At 40.6% G+C, this 12275-nt stretch overlaps 1 protein-coding gene across 2 annotated transcripts in view; it reads right to left on the reverse strand.

Annotated features, from left to right (window-relative positions):
* kdm4b (lysine (K)-specific demethylase 4B) overlaps positions 1 to 12275 on the reverse strand; it is a 406075-nt gene that overhangs the window by 325900 nt on the left and 67900 nt on the right. The window lies entirely within an intron of this gene.

Raw genomic sequence — 12275 nt, forward strand, 5'->3', positions numbered from 1 at the left:
ACAGGAGGCAAATGGCTGGGGATTTGCACTGGGACAATAAATGTATGGGATACTTAAGAAAAGGTTTAAGATGGAGGAGAAGAATCACAATCTGAAGTTGTTAGACTCAACGTTGAGTCATGAGAACTGCAATGTGCCTAATTGAAAGATGGGATGCAGCTCCTCCGGTTTGCACTGGGCTCAACTGGAGCATTGCAGCAGACCAAGGACACACACGCAGGCCATCTCTCTTGCTCAGAAGATTGCGACATCTGTCCCAGAGAGTTTAATAGCTAACAATTTTCTTGCTCTTTTGTTCTGATGAAGTGTCAAACAGTCACAGGACATTTGACTCAGTTTTTCTCTCCTTGCAGATGCTGCCAGGCTTGCAAAATTTTTCCAGCATTCTCTGTTCTTGTTTCAGATTTCAGCATTTGCAGTACTTTGCTTATTCAAAAGGACATAGGTTGGTGGAATGACTGGACGAATAAATGGTAGATGAAATTCAATGCAGAGATGTGCGAAAAGATACATTTTGCTCAAAAGAACATGGAGAGACAATACAAGAGGTATAATTCTAAAGTGGATGCAGGGGGGGGGGGGGCAGAATGCTCTACCCACTGAAAAAAAGACGGCATCACACTAACCTGTGGTGACTTGGTAAACTGGTTCAAATGTCTCTCAAATGAAGGCAACTATGCAGACAGGGATTTCAAGGTCCATCACCTAGATATCCTGTTCACTTTCTCAGTAAATGGACACAACTGTCCCTTCCACCTTTTATAAAATTATTCCACTTCATACATGAACTCAAGAGATACGTAAAGCAACAGTTATTCTAAATCCCATTTTCTTCATCTAACAGAATGAATTTTAAATGGGTCTAGCATTTTATGAACACCCTTTGCAAACTTCTGACAACAAATCTTAAATGTTTGCTATAGTATGAACGGAGAACTGACCAAGTCACACATTTCATGCCAGCCACTGAAGTTACAAGGAGTTCCAGCTCTCACTTAATTGGGTTAGGTGATGAAACAGGAGAAGTGCACCCTATGTTGCCCACAGAAAGAGTACAGTAAATTTCAGAGATAGTAATTGACAAAGCAATGAATAATCACTTTGGAGTTTTCATGCAAATCAAAGAAAACGCGGTTAAATTTGAATGTTTGGCCACAAGTTGTTCCCTCCAACAAACCAGCTCCTTGCTTTGTCATCCAGACACGAAACGTTATCTCTATTCTCTCTCCACAGAAGCTAACCTGCTGAGATGTTCCAGCATTTTCTTCATTTTTTTTGCTTTTGTTTCACGGAAGCATCACATATGCAAATGTAAATTAATTTGAATGGAAACTTGAACCCTAACATCACATCAGAAAATCACAACAATTTCATCACAGTTGCCAGCCGCACCCAAAGCAAAAGCAAATACCCAGGTCTCATTTCTCAGCCTTCTGGTTAAGATCAAGTATAGTTTTGGCATCCTGCACTTCGTTGAAGTCATGAAGTTACAGTAAGGCTTCATTTGAGGCAAAAAAAATTAAAGTGGCATCTTAGCCTTTTGGCTATGATGCAAATAAGATCAAGCCTTGGAGGAAATACAATGCCTACTCCAATCGGCTTAGGTCACGTAGATCAAACCCAAGAAAAGAAGTGGGGAACCTATTTTATCAGCTTGGATCGGGAATATCTCACTTGCTATGTCTTTGAATGGACTGAATTGGATATAAACAAAAAAAAACACTACCAACAAAGCACTGAGAAAAGAAATTAAGAGTTTCAAAGAAGAAATCTTGTCCTTAAAAATGAATTTAAATCAGGGTTTCAGCAACACTGTAGCTTACTGAGTCACTATGGGAATACAAAACTAAGACTCAATGCCCATAATTTTCACACTTAAAGAAATCTTCAGGCACAGCTATCACAACAAATACAAACCAAGCTCCAGCCATGCACAGGAGAAAAGAGAGCCTAAAATAGGAAGGCAATGGCACAAAGATCACAAAGCAGCATTGGCAAGTTTCCCCGGACCAATTTACCTGCCCACCCTCGGATGGGGGAAGGGAAAATCGGTTGGGAATAATAAAAATCGGGACAAGAAAGTGGATGGGTGAAGAAAGCAAGCAACAGGAGCATTTTTTTTCCTATAGAAATTCTATGCTGAACAAATCACCACACAAGGTCAGGTTCCGGGGTCTCCAGAAGTCCAGGCTGAATTTCTGAAGTTAACATAAGAAGCTAAGAACACATTCTGACAATTCACTGCAACCATATGGTGCTGTATGGACAGATGCACAGATTATGCTAGTCATTGAAACACAATGGAAAGTCATTTACTTCCACAGAGCTAGAAGAAAAGTTCATAAAAAAAGTCACGAATGGTCAATACACAGGAGACCATTTCACCCTTCATGTCTGTGCCTGTTCTCTGGAGAGCAATTCACCAGGTTCCATTCCCCACCTTTCCCTTGTAGCCTTATAATTGTTTTCTCTTCATATAAAAATACAACCCTCTTCAGTTCCACTACACACCAGCTTGTGCATTCCAGATCCCAACCACTTGCCAGCGTAAAAAATCCTCACATTGCAGTGGTTACTTTTGCCAATCACTTCAAATCTGATTTGTTTTATTATTGTCACATGTATTGGGATACAGTGAAAGGTACTGTTTCTTGCATGCTCTATATACATACATATAGACCTCTGGTTCTACCAGTGGAACAGTCCTTAGCCACACTATCTAGAGGCTTCATGATTTTGAACCCCTCTATTAAATCTCCTTTCCTCCACGGGGGACAGCCCAGTTTCTCTAATCCATCTACCTAACTGAAGTTCCTCAAACCTGGAACCATTTGCAACAATCTTTTCTGTATCCATTCTAATACCGTCACATCTTTTTTAAAGTGTGATGCACATAACAAGGAAGTTTTAAATCGGTTTATTATAAAACTTTTCTTTTTGACTATATCCCTGTTTATAAAGCCCAGGACCCTATGGGCTTTACTAACAGCTCACTCATTTAGTGATTTATGCACATATTTCTCAAGGTCCCCTGTACCCTCTCTATAATGATCATTATTTAAAAATAAGGGGTCACCCACTCAAGAGAGATGACGAGAATTATTTTCTCAGAGTTATGAGTATTTGGATCTGTCTTCCTCAAAAGGCTACCAGTGGAAGCAGTGTCATTGAATATTTTAAAGGCAGAAGTTGATAGATAAGCGAAAGGGTGAAAGATTATCAGGGATATGCAGGAATGCAGATTTGAGGTTACAATCAGATCAGCCATGGAGGAGCAGGCTTGAGGGGCCAGGTAGAATACTGCGACTACTTTGTTTTACATTGCCTCTCCTCATTTTTCATGCAAAAATCAGTCACTTTACTCTTTGCATTAAATTCTGTTTGTGCACCCATTCTACCCATCTGTCCACGTCCTTTTCACAGTTCACAATACTGCCAAGTTTTGTTTCATGTGCAAATTGTGCAGTTGTGTCCTGTACATCCAAGGCGCGCAAGTTAAACATTAACCTGCTTTCCAGTATTGAGTTTAAGAAATGGACCTAAAGTTGCTTTCTGCCTGAAAAAATTGAGTTATCCCATAGTTCAAATTAAGCAATTTGAAAATACCGGAGGCCTTTGCTCCTCAAGAAAAGTTGTAATTAACCATTCATGTCAATTAAGTACTGAAGAAGTGATTAAGCAGCAAAAGAGAAGATGCAATGAGTAGGATACAACAGGCTGCATAAAAAGAGCATGCAAGATATTTGCACTATCCATTAGAACCACTGGCATGATGATCTTCACTTTCATGCAGTTAACTCAAAACTATCACCACATGACTTTAGGAAATACACAACCTATTTGGTAACGATATGGTGTTACATACAGGAAGAGCAAAACTAGGACAGTTTTCTGAACATGGTTTTAATTTTAAAAGGGACATAACTTGCAAAATTTCAAGTGAGATCTCAAAATTTAAAATAACTTTATTGACAAACAGAAAGAAGTTGATAAATACTGTCGTGCAAGGATGTTTTTGCAAAGCAAGGGTTAATATGGGACTGGGGAACAGTGCAGTATAGACAGACACATGACAACAGACAGAAGACAGAGTGGTGTAGACAGAATCTGAGAGGTTGGCAGAATGATAGCAGCTAGATAGTGCTGTATCTTGGAGATATGTATATAGTTATGAGTTACCAATGAACAGTTTATGTTTAACCATACATCTTAGTAAGACACCAAATTGCCTTACAACATGGTGGCAGATTCAGCTATTAAATTAGTTTATCAAATTCAAACATAAATCATGCCTCAACTTCACAGATCTCTACAGGTTGAAAACAAAAAAATACACATCTCGCACCCCCTGCATCTTACACTTCTTGCATTTTGCCAGGTTCGAAAACTTTAGTCAAATCACAGTTTAGGTCAGGTGCCATATTGTCTTCAAACCTGCCAAATGCTGAATACCAGTGCAGCACATAAAGATCCTCTTTGCCACACAATATGCAACTTTAACAGATTAATGTATATTAAAAACGGTTGTTTTTTTGAACCAGCCACTCACCCAAGCATTCATAACTTAAGAATAGGCATAGTAAATCATTAACAGTGACATCTCCAATCCAGCAATAGCAATGAGAGCAATTAACAATAATCATTCACACAGAGCAGGCCAGGGAATGGTTTGCTGAAATCAGATATGGAAGCACATTTTTGAAATAAATCAGGTTTTAGTAAACGGTTTTCACAACATTCAAATTTTGAAGGCCCAGCGGAAAAGTATGACCAAAACATTCCATGATTATTCAATTATAACTCAAATATGCCAACTTCACCACCTCACAGATCAAGACACAAATTCTTGAGAGAGAGAGATTTAGTATAAAAATCAGGAGTGACCATAGACAAATCAGCTGTTTCATAAACCTCATGTGTGGTTTATTTAGTCTCCAAGGATCAGAAGTCTTCACAAAACGACTGAACTGCAGCTGAAACTGCTTTAAAAAAGAACATGTTTTCAAAATACGGCAGAGACTATGGCTCTACCCAAAAGAGATTGGTCTAATGCCACATTCCGTTCTCAGACAGTGGACCTACCTTATATTAAGCTGATCTTTCTCCACACCTTAGCTCTGACACTATCACTGCATTGTGCACCCTCTCTCTTCCTTCTCTATGAACAATATGCTTTAATTTTATTTATTATTGTCACATGTATTAGTATACTGTGAAAAGTATTGTTTCTCGCACGCTGTACAGACAAAGCATATTGTTCATGGAGAAGGAAACGAGAGAGTGCAGAATGTAGTGTTACAGTTAAAGCTAGGGTGTAGAGAAAGGTCAACTTAATGCAAGGCACATTCATTCAAAAATCTGATGGCAGCAGGGAAGCTGTCCTCGAGTTGGTTGGTACATGACCTCAGACTTTTGTATCGGTTTCCCAAAGGAAAAAGGTGGAAGAGAGTATGTCCAAGGTGCATGGAGTCCTTAATTGTATTTGCTGCTTTTCCAAGGCAATAGGAAGTGTAGACAGAGTCAATGGATGAGAGGCTGGTTTGTGAGATAGATTGGGATACATTCACAACCTTCTGTAGTTTCTTGCAGTCTTGGGCAGAGTAGGAGCCACACCAAGCTGTGATGCAATCAGAAAGAATGCTTTCTATGGTGCATTTGTAGAAATTGGAGGGAGTTGTAGCTGATATGCCAAATTTCCTTAGTTTCCTGAGAAATTAGAGGCATTGATGGGCTTTCTTAACTATAATAAGAACATAAGAAACAGGAGCAGGAGTAGGCCATCTAGCCCTTCGAGCCTGCCCCGCCATTCAATAAGATCATGGCTGATCTGTCGTGGCTCAGTTCCACACTCCCGCCCTCTCACCATAACCCTTAATCCCCTCGCTTATCAAAAACCCATCAACCCGCGTCTTAAAAATAGTTAGCGAGGCAGCCTCCACCACCTCAACGGGCAGAGAATTCCAGAGATTCACCACCCTTTGAGTGAAGAAGTTCTTCCTCAACTCCGTTCTAAACCGCCCCCCCTTTATCTTGAGGCTTTGCCCCCTAATCCTACTGTCCTTTGAGCAGGAAGAGTCTCTCCACCTCTACCCTATCCATCCCATTCATCATCTTATACGTCACAATGAGATCTCCCCTCATTCTTCTATAAGCCTAGTTATTCAGCCTCTCCTCATAGCTCAACCCCCTCAACTCCGGTATCAGCCTAGTAAACCTCCTCTGCACTCCCTCCAAGGCCAAAATATCCTTGCGTAAGTACGGCGACCAAAACTGCACACAGTACTCTAGCTGCGGCCTCACCAATGCCCTATACAGCCGCAGCAAGACCTCCCTACTTTTATATTCAATCCCCCTCGCTATGAAGGCCAGCATCCCATTCGCCTTCCTGACCACCTGCTGCACCTGCAGGGTGTCGGCATGGAAGGAACAGGACAGGTTGTTGGTGATCTGGACCCTTTCAACTTTGTTGCTATTGATGTAGACAGTCATGTTCTCCTCTACGCTTCTTGAAGTTGATATCCTTCATTTTGTTGACATTGAGGGAGAGATTATTTTTCCCCGCACCAGTTCACCAGATTCTCTCTCTCATTCCTATACTCAGTCTCATCATTGTTTGCGATCTGACCAACTACTGGCTGTACAGTGCGCAAGAAACAATACTTTTCACCGTATGCCAATACATGTGACAATAACAAATCAAAACCTATGGGGCCACAAAGGCGATGCTGGATGCGGAGCTGGCTACACAGTTGCAGAAAACCCCAATTACAAGACCTTGCATCACCTCTGATGTTCTCAACTGAATATATTCAAAACCTCATAAGGATCAATGGATAGTCAGAAATATTTGTGATCAGCCTCACCTTGCTTGAGAAACATGCATTGATCCCATAAACAAAGGCCTGAATGGAATGCTAGGTACCTCCTAACTGGAGTTAGGGGAATACACAGACTGAAACTGAAAATCAGTTCTGGTTAAAGGCAATCACAACACAACATCCTATTGCATCCAGCTCCAAGATTTGTTAACTACTTAACAGCAGTGAAGCCCTAGGCAACAATCATTTCCTTTTCCAGGAAAACGTAAATTATGAGCTTGAGTTTTTTTTTAGAACAACCCTACAAATTACTATTCCAGATGATAAAAGATAGATAAGGTTCTTAATGTTTCGAGATCATTGAGATTGCGTGACCTTGGGTCAACTATGCCAGCTGATCCAATGCGTAGACAAGTCCCCTCTCATGACCAATTAAGTACAGTCAGCATTCAGCTTTTCACATTCCCTCTAAACCTGATCTTAGGAAGGATGGTCAAAGCTGAAGTCAGAGATAGATTTTAAAGAGGGTCTTAAAAGTGGTGATAAAAGTGCAAAATCATAAAGGTTTGGGGAGCAAATTTCATATCATTGGGCTTGAGGACTAAGAGCACAGCCAGCAAAGCTGCAACAAAGAAAAAGCAAAGGTCCAACAAGACCAGCTGGAGAAATGGAAAATTTTGAGAAGTAGCAAGGCTGGAGAGAAAGAGAAAGATAGGGAGGGTTAAAGCAGTAAAGTCATTCAAACACATGGATAAAAACTTTAAATTTGAGATGTTGGGGAATCAGGAACCAATATAGCTCAGAGAATGTTCAACATGGAGAATAAAACAGGCAGGTCAACCAATGACACTATCACCTCTCACTGCAATGCTATTGGTAGACATCCATGATTAAAATCTCTCATATTTAACCCAATTGCTGTCATTTACGCAATCAGGATAATTATACCTCTATTATTATACAGAACAGAACTAATGTTTCAATTCATCCAGAATTAGAAGCATCAGCTCTGTTCTTTCTCTACAGATGCTGTGAAACCTGCTGAGATTTCCCAGCTTTTTGTTTTTGTTTCAGATTTCAGCATCCGCTTTTGCTCTCTTATTAGATATAGTTTATCTTTCTCACTCGCAAGATATTTGACACAGAACCAGTAGCACAAAATGTTTTGCATCTTTGACAATGGATTATGGTGGGGTTCCAGCACCCAAAAACTGTATCAAATGAATGATATGATTCAACAGTATGAGCGTTAGTATAACTAATCATAACAGAAATAGCTTTTTCTGAGCATCACAATCCAACTCAAGCCTTCTGCTGTATGCATGTCTCACCTAGAAAAAAATTGAGACCTTCAATTCATCCATTAATAGAATTGTGATCACACTTTTTAAAAAAAAGTCGCGACTCTATACCTTCATCAACAAGTCCATTTTTTCCAAGGCAGCAGATATATTTTAATAGGCAGTGCACTATTAGAGTAAGGAATCTTTTTCTTTCATAGAATGTGGGTGTCACTGGCTAGGCCAGCATTTAGTTCCCATCCTTAACTGCCCTCGAGAAAGTGGTGGTGAACGACTGTCTTGAACCGCTGCAGTCCATGTGATGCAAGTACTCTTGCAGTGCTGTTAGGAAGGGAGTTCAGGATTTTGACTCAGCGACAATGAAAGAACAGCAATATAGTTCAAATCAGGGTGGTGTGTGACTTAAAGTGGAACTTCCAGTTAGTCATGTCTTTATGCATCTTGACCTTCTAGGTAGTAGAAGTTTTGAGTTTGAGAGGTGCAGTCGAAGAAGCCTTGATGAGTTGCTGCAGTGCACCTTGTAAATGGTACACACTGCTCCCACTGTGCATCAGTGGTGGAGGAAAGAATGTTTAGGGTGATGGATGGAGTGCCAATCAAGCAGACTGCTTTGTCCTGGATGGCATCAAGCTTCAAACATTGTTAGAGCTGCACTAATCTTGCAAGTGAACAATATGCCACCACATTCTTGGTCATCATTAGGGAACCAATCACTAAATTACAGATAACTTTAGCAGTCTATAACATCCACTTTAAAAATCCTGTAGGAAACAGGGAGACATGTTGAATAATCATTAGGGAAGCACGGAACAGGAGAACAGTGGAAGCCTTCCAAATGCATCATTTAAAATAGCATCACCAACTTGCAAACTGCAGTTGTATAGCGTTCGCAAATATTCATAAGGATGTTCTAGAATTTGATGAATGAGGAATGCCAATGTATTTCTAAGTCAGCATGGCACATGTCTTGGAGAAGAACTTATAGGTGGGACATTCCCTTGTGCCTATTGCACTCATCTCCCAGGTAATACCCTGTTTTCACTGACCTACATTCAGTATTAAAATTCTTATCTTTATTTCAAAATCCCTCCTTGGCTCCCTACCTCTAATCTTCTTTAACCACACAACCCTCCAACATCTGCTTTGATCTAATTCTGGCCACTTGAGCATTCCCAATTTTAATCACTCCAACACCAGCCATGCCTTTAGTTGCTTGGGCCATAAGCTCTAGAATTACATCCCGAATCCACCTCATTTCCTTGCTTTTCTTTTTAAGATATTGCTTAAAACCTACATCTTTGACCAATCCTTTGGTCATCTGACCCAATAACTCCTTTTGCAGCTCAGTGTCACATTATCTCTTATATTGCTCCTGTGAAGTGTCTTGAAATTTTGATTACGTGAAAGGAACTATTTTGTTATCGTTAGAGGTTGTTGGTTTGTTGAAGCAGCCTTGGTACATCACTACAATAGATCTTCTACACTGTGTACGCTGTTGCCACTGCATGCCAGTGGTGCAGAGAATTAACATTTAAGGTGATGCACATGGTTGTCGCTGAAACGGGCTGCTTTGTCCTGGATAGTGTCGAGTTTCTTGAGTGTTGTTGGAGCTGCACTCATCCAGGCAAGTGGAAAGTACTCCATCATGGTCCTGACTTGTGCCTTGTAGCTGGTGGACAGGTTTTGAAGAGTCAGGAGGTAAGTCACTCACTGCAGAATTTCCAGCCTCTGACCTACTGTTTAGCCACAGTATTTTTATGGCTGTTCCAGATGGGTTTCTAGTATATGATGATATTCCCCATCCCAATATTGGTGATGGCAATGCCATAGAATGTACTGATATAAGTAGTTAATTGTCATGTTGAAGGCATTTTGAGTGGTGTGAATGCTGCTCATCATTTATCAGTCCAAACCTAAATGTTTTCCAGGCACAGACTGCGTCATTATCTGAAGAGTTGGGAATAGAGCTGAACATTGTACAATCATCTGTAATATTTCCACTTCTGACCTTACGTTGGAGGGAAGGTCATTGATGAAGCAGTTGAAGGTCATTGGGCCTAGGACACTACCTGAGAAACTCTTGAAGTGATATCCTTAGACACAAATCATTGACCTTCAACAACCACAAACATATTTCTTTGTGCTAGCTATGACTCCAGCAAGTGGAGAATTTGCCCCTATACCTAATGATGTCAATTTTGCTAGGGTTGATGCAATACTAAGCCAAGTGCTGTCTTGGTACCAAGGGCAGTCACTCTCACCTCTTCTCTGGAATTCAAATCCATTGTCCAAATTTACATTTAAGCTGTAATACAATATGGAGCAGAGGGATCCTGGTGAAATCCAAATTAAGCATCATTGGTAGGTTATTGCTGAGTGCGTGTCACTTAGTAGCATTGTCAATGATACCTTCTGTCCCTTTTTGTGCCACTAGAGGCTGTGCTGAGTGCCATAACTAGTTAACAGTCAAGTGATAGCTCTGTACAGCCATGCTAATAAAGCCACAGCTTTGCTACATTGCTAGTATTTTTCCTACATTTTAAGACGGTTTAAGAAAGTAGAAGGCCACATAAGAACATTTAAAATCTGGTTTGATGCCCCGGGGGGTCTGGCACTGCTGCACTCCAGAGTCAGTCGTTGCCATTGCTGTGTCAGAAAGCAGACGTCATTTTGCAGTTACACAAATCAAGCAGCAGTACAACCATATTAGGACTCTGCCACTATGAGCAGTTTAAAAGTTCAGGAGCATTCCTAATTGCATTAGATTTCCAGCCATCATAGATTAAAACATGCTTAAATTGCATAAGTGGAGTGTCAACCCCGCGGCAGTTTTTTTAAATTCTCTTAAAGGATGTGGGCACTGTTGGCTAGGCCAGTATCTACTAGTTACATTTTTAAAAATGTAAATCTAAGCTAAACCATCCAGGGCTTCAACAACAAGTTGAAAGATTCACTAAAATTGCTTTTGTATGTTGTTGGTGCTGTTCACAATTGAAATTTGTAGATTCCACAGCATTGGAAAGCTGGCCTGAGGCATGGTGGTGGAGCTGCACAATGGAGCTATTTCTCCTATAAATCACTGTGATCGCATCCATTTTACTCCAACAATAAATCAACCAGGACCGAGGCTGTAACAGTCCTCAATTTATATGGGTACCATTTTCCTTTGTGTGCATAAAGAGGCTTATTCAAAAAAAAAAGGATCTATTTACCAATGCATATAGAGTGTCTTAACATTTCACTAGCCAGACAATGGCCCAAGTTGATCAAATATGGCATATGGGTGGATACAACATTGCACCATAACACAATACATATTCAGCTGGCCAGATGTGAAGGTAACTAATGTGATGTCAGATCACAAGAACTAGAGAAAGGGGGTTCTTGTCATATTTCAGGAGATAGTGGAAGAGCTGTGTGACTTCAGCTGATGGCATTATATTAGGATAAAAGCGCGATAAATTTCCCAGAAATTTCACCTGCTCTGCAAAACAGAAATTTGGCAGTCAAATCAGATGTTTCAATTTCCACAGTAATAGTTCTGTTGTAATTGTTCAGATTAAGAACACAATATTCTTTAATGACGTCAAATGACTCCACGAATGGCTGAGAGGAGCATTCTGCATTCTTTTAAATTTCTCATGGGATGCTGGAAAGGCCAATATTTGTTACCCATCTCTACTTTGCCCTCAAGATGGCGGTGGTGAGCCACATTCTGTTGCCCATCAGGTACAAGTATCACTCCAGTGCTATTAGGGAGGTATTTTGTTCCCACATGGAAGAGCAATATAGTTCCAAGTCAGGCTGGTATATGGACTGAAGAGGAAACTTGCAGGTAGTGGTGTTCCCATTCATCAATTCCCTTGCCCTTCTAGATGGTGAAGTTGTGGGTTTGGAAAGTACTGTCAAAGAGCCTTAGCGAGTTGCTGCAGTTCATCTTCTAACTGATACACACTGCTGCCATTGTAGTGATGGAGGCAGTGAATGTTTCAAATGGTGGACGGTGTGATCAAGTGGACTGCTTTGTCCTGAATGGCATCAAGCTTTCCAGGTGTTGGTGGAACTACGTTGATCAGATAACTGGAGCGTATTCATCACAGTCCTGATTTCATAAGAACATAAGAAATAGGAGCAGGAGTAGGCCATCTAGCCCTTC

The sequence above is a fragment of the Carcharhinus amblyrhynchos genome, chromosome 26 (assembly GCF_965287045.1).
Source record: "Carcharhinus amblyrhynchos chromosome 26, sCarAmb.v2.hapA, whole genome shotgun sequence".
In the NCBI taxonomy this organism is placed as follows: Eukaryota; Metazoa; Chordata; class Chondrichthyes; order Carcharhiniformes; family Carcharhinidae; genus Carcharhinus; species Carcharhinus amblyrhynchos.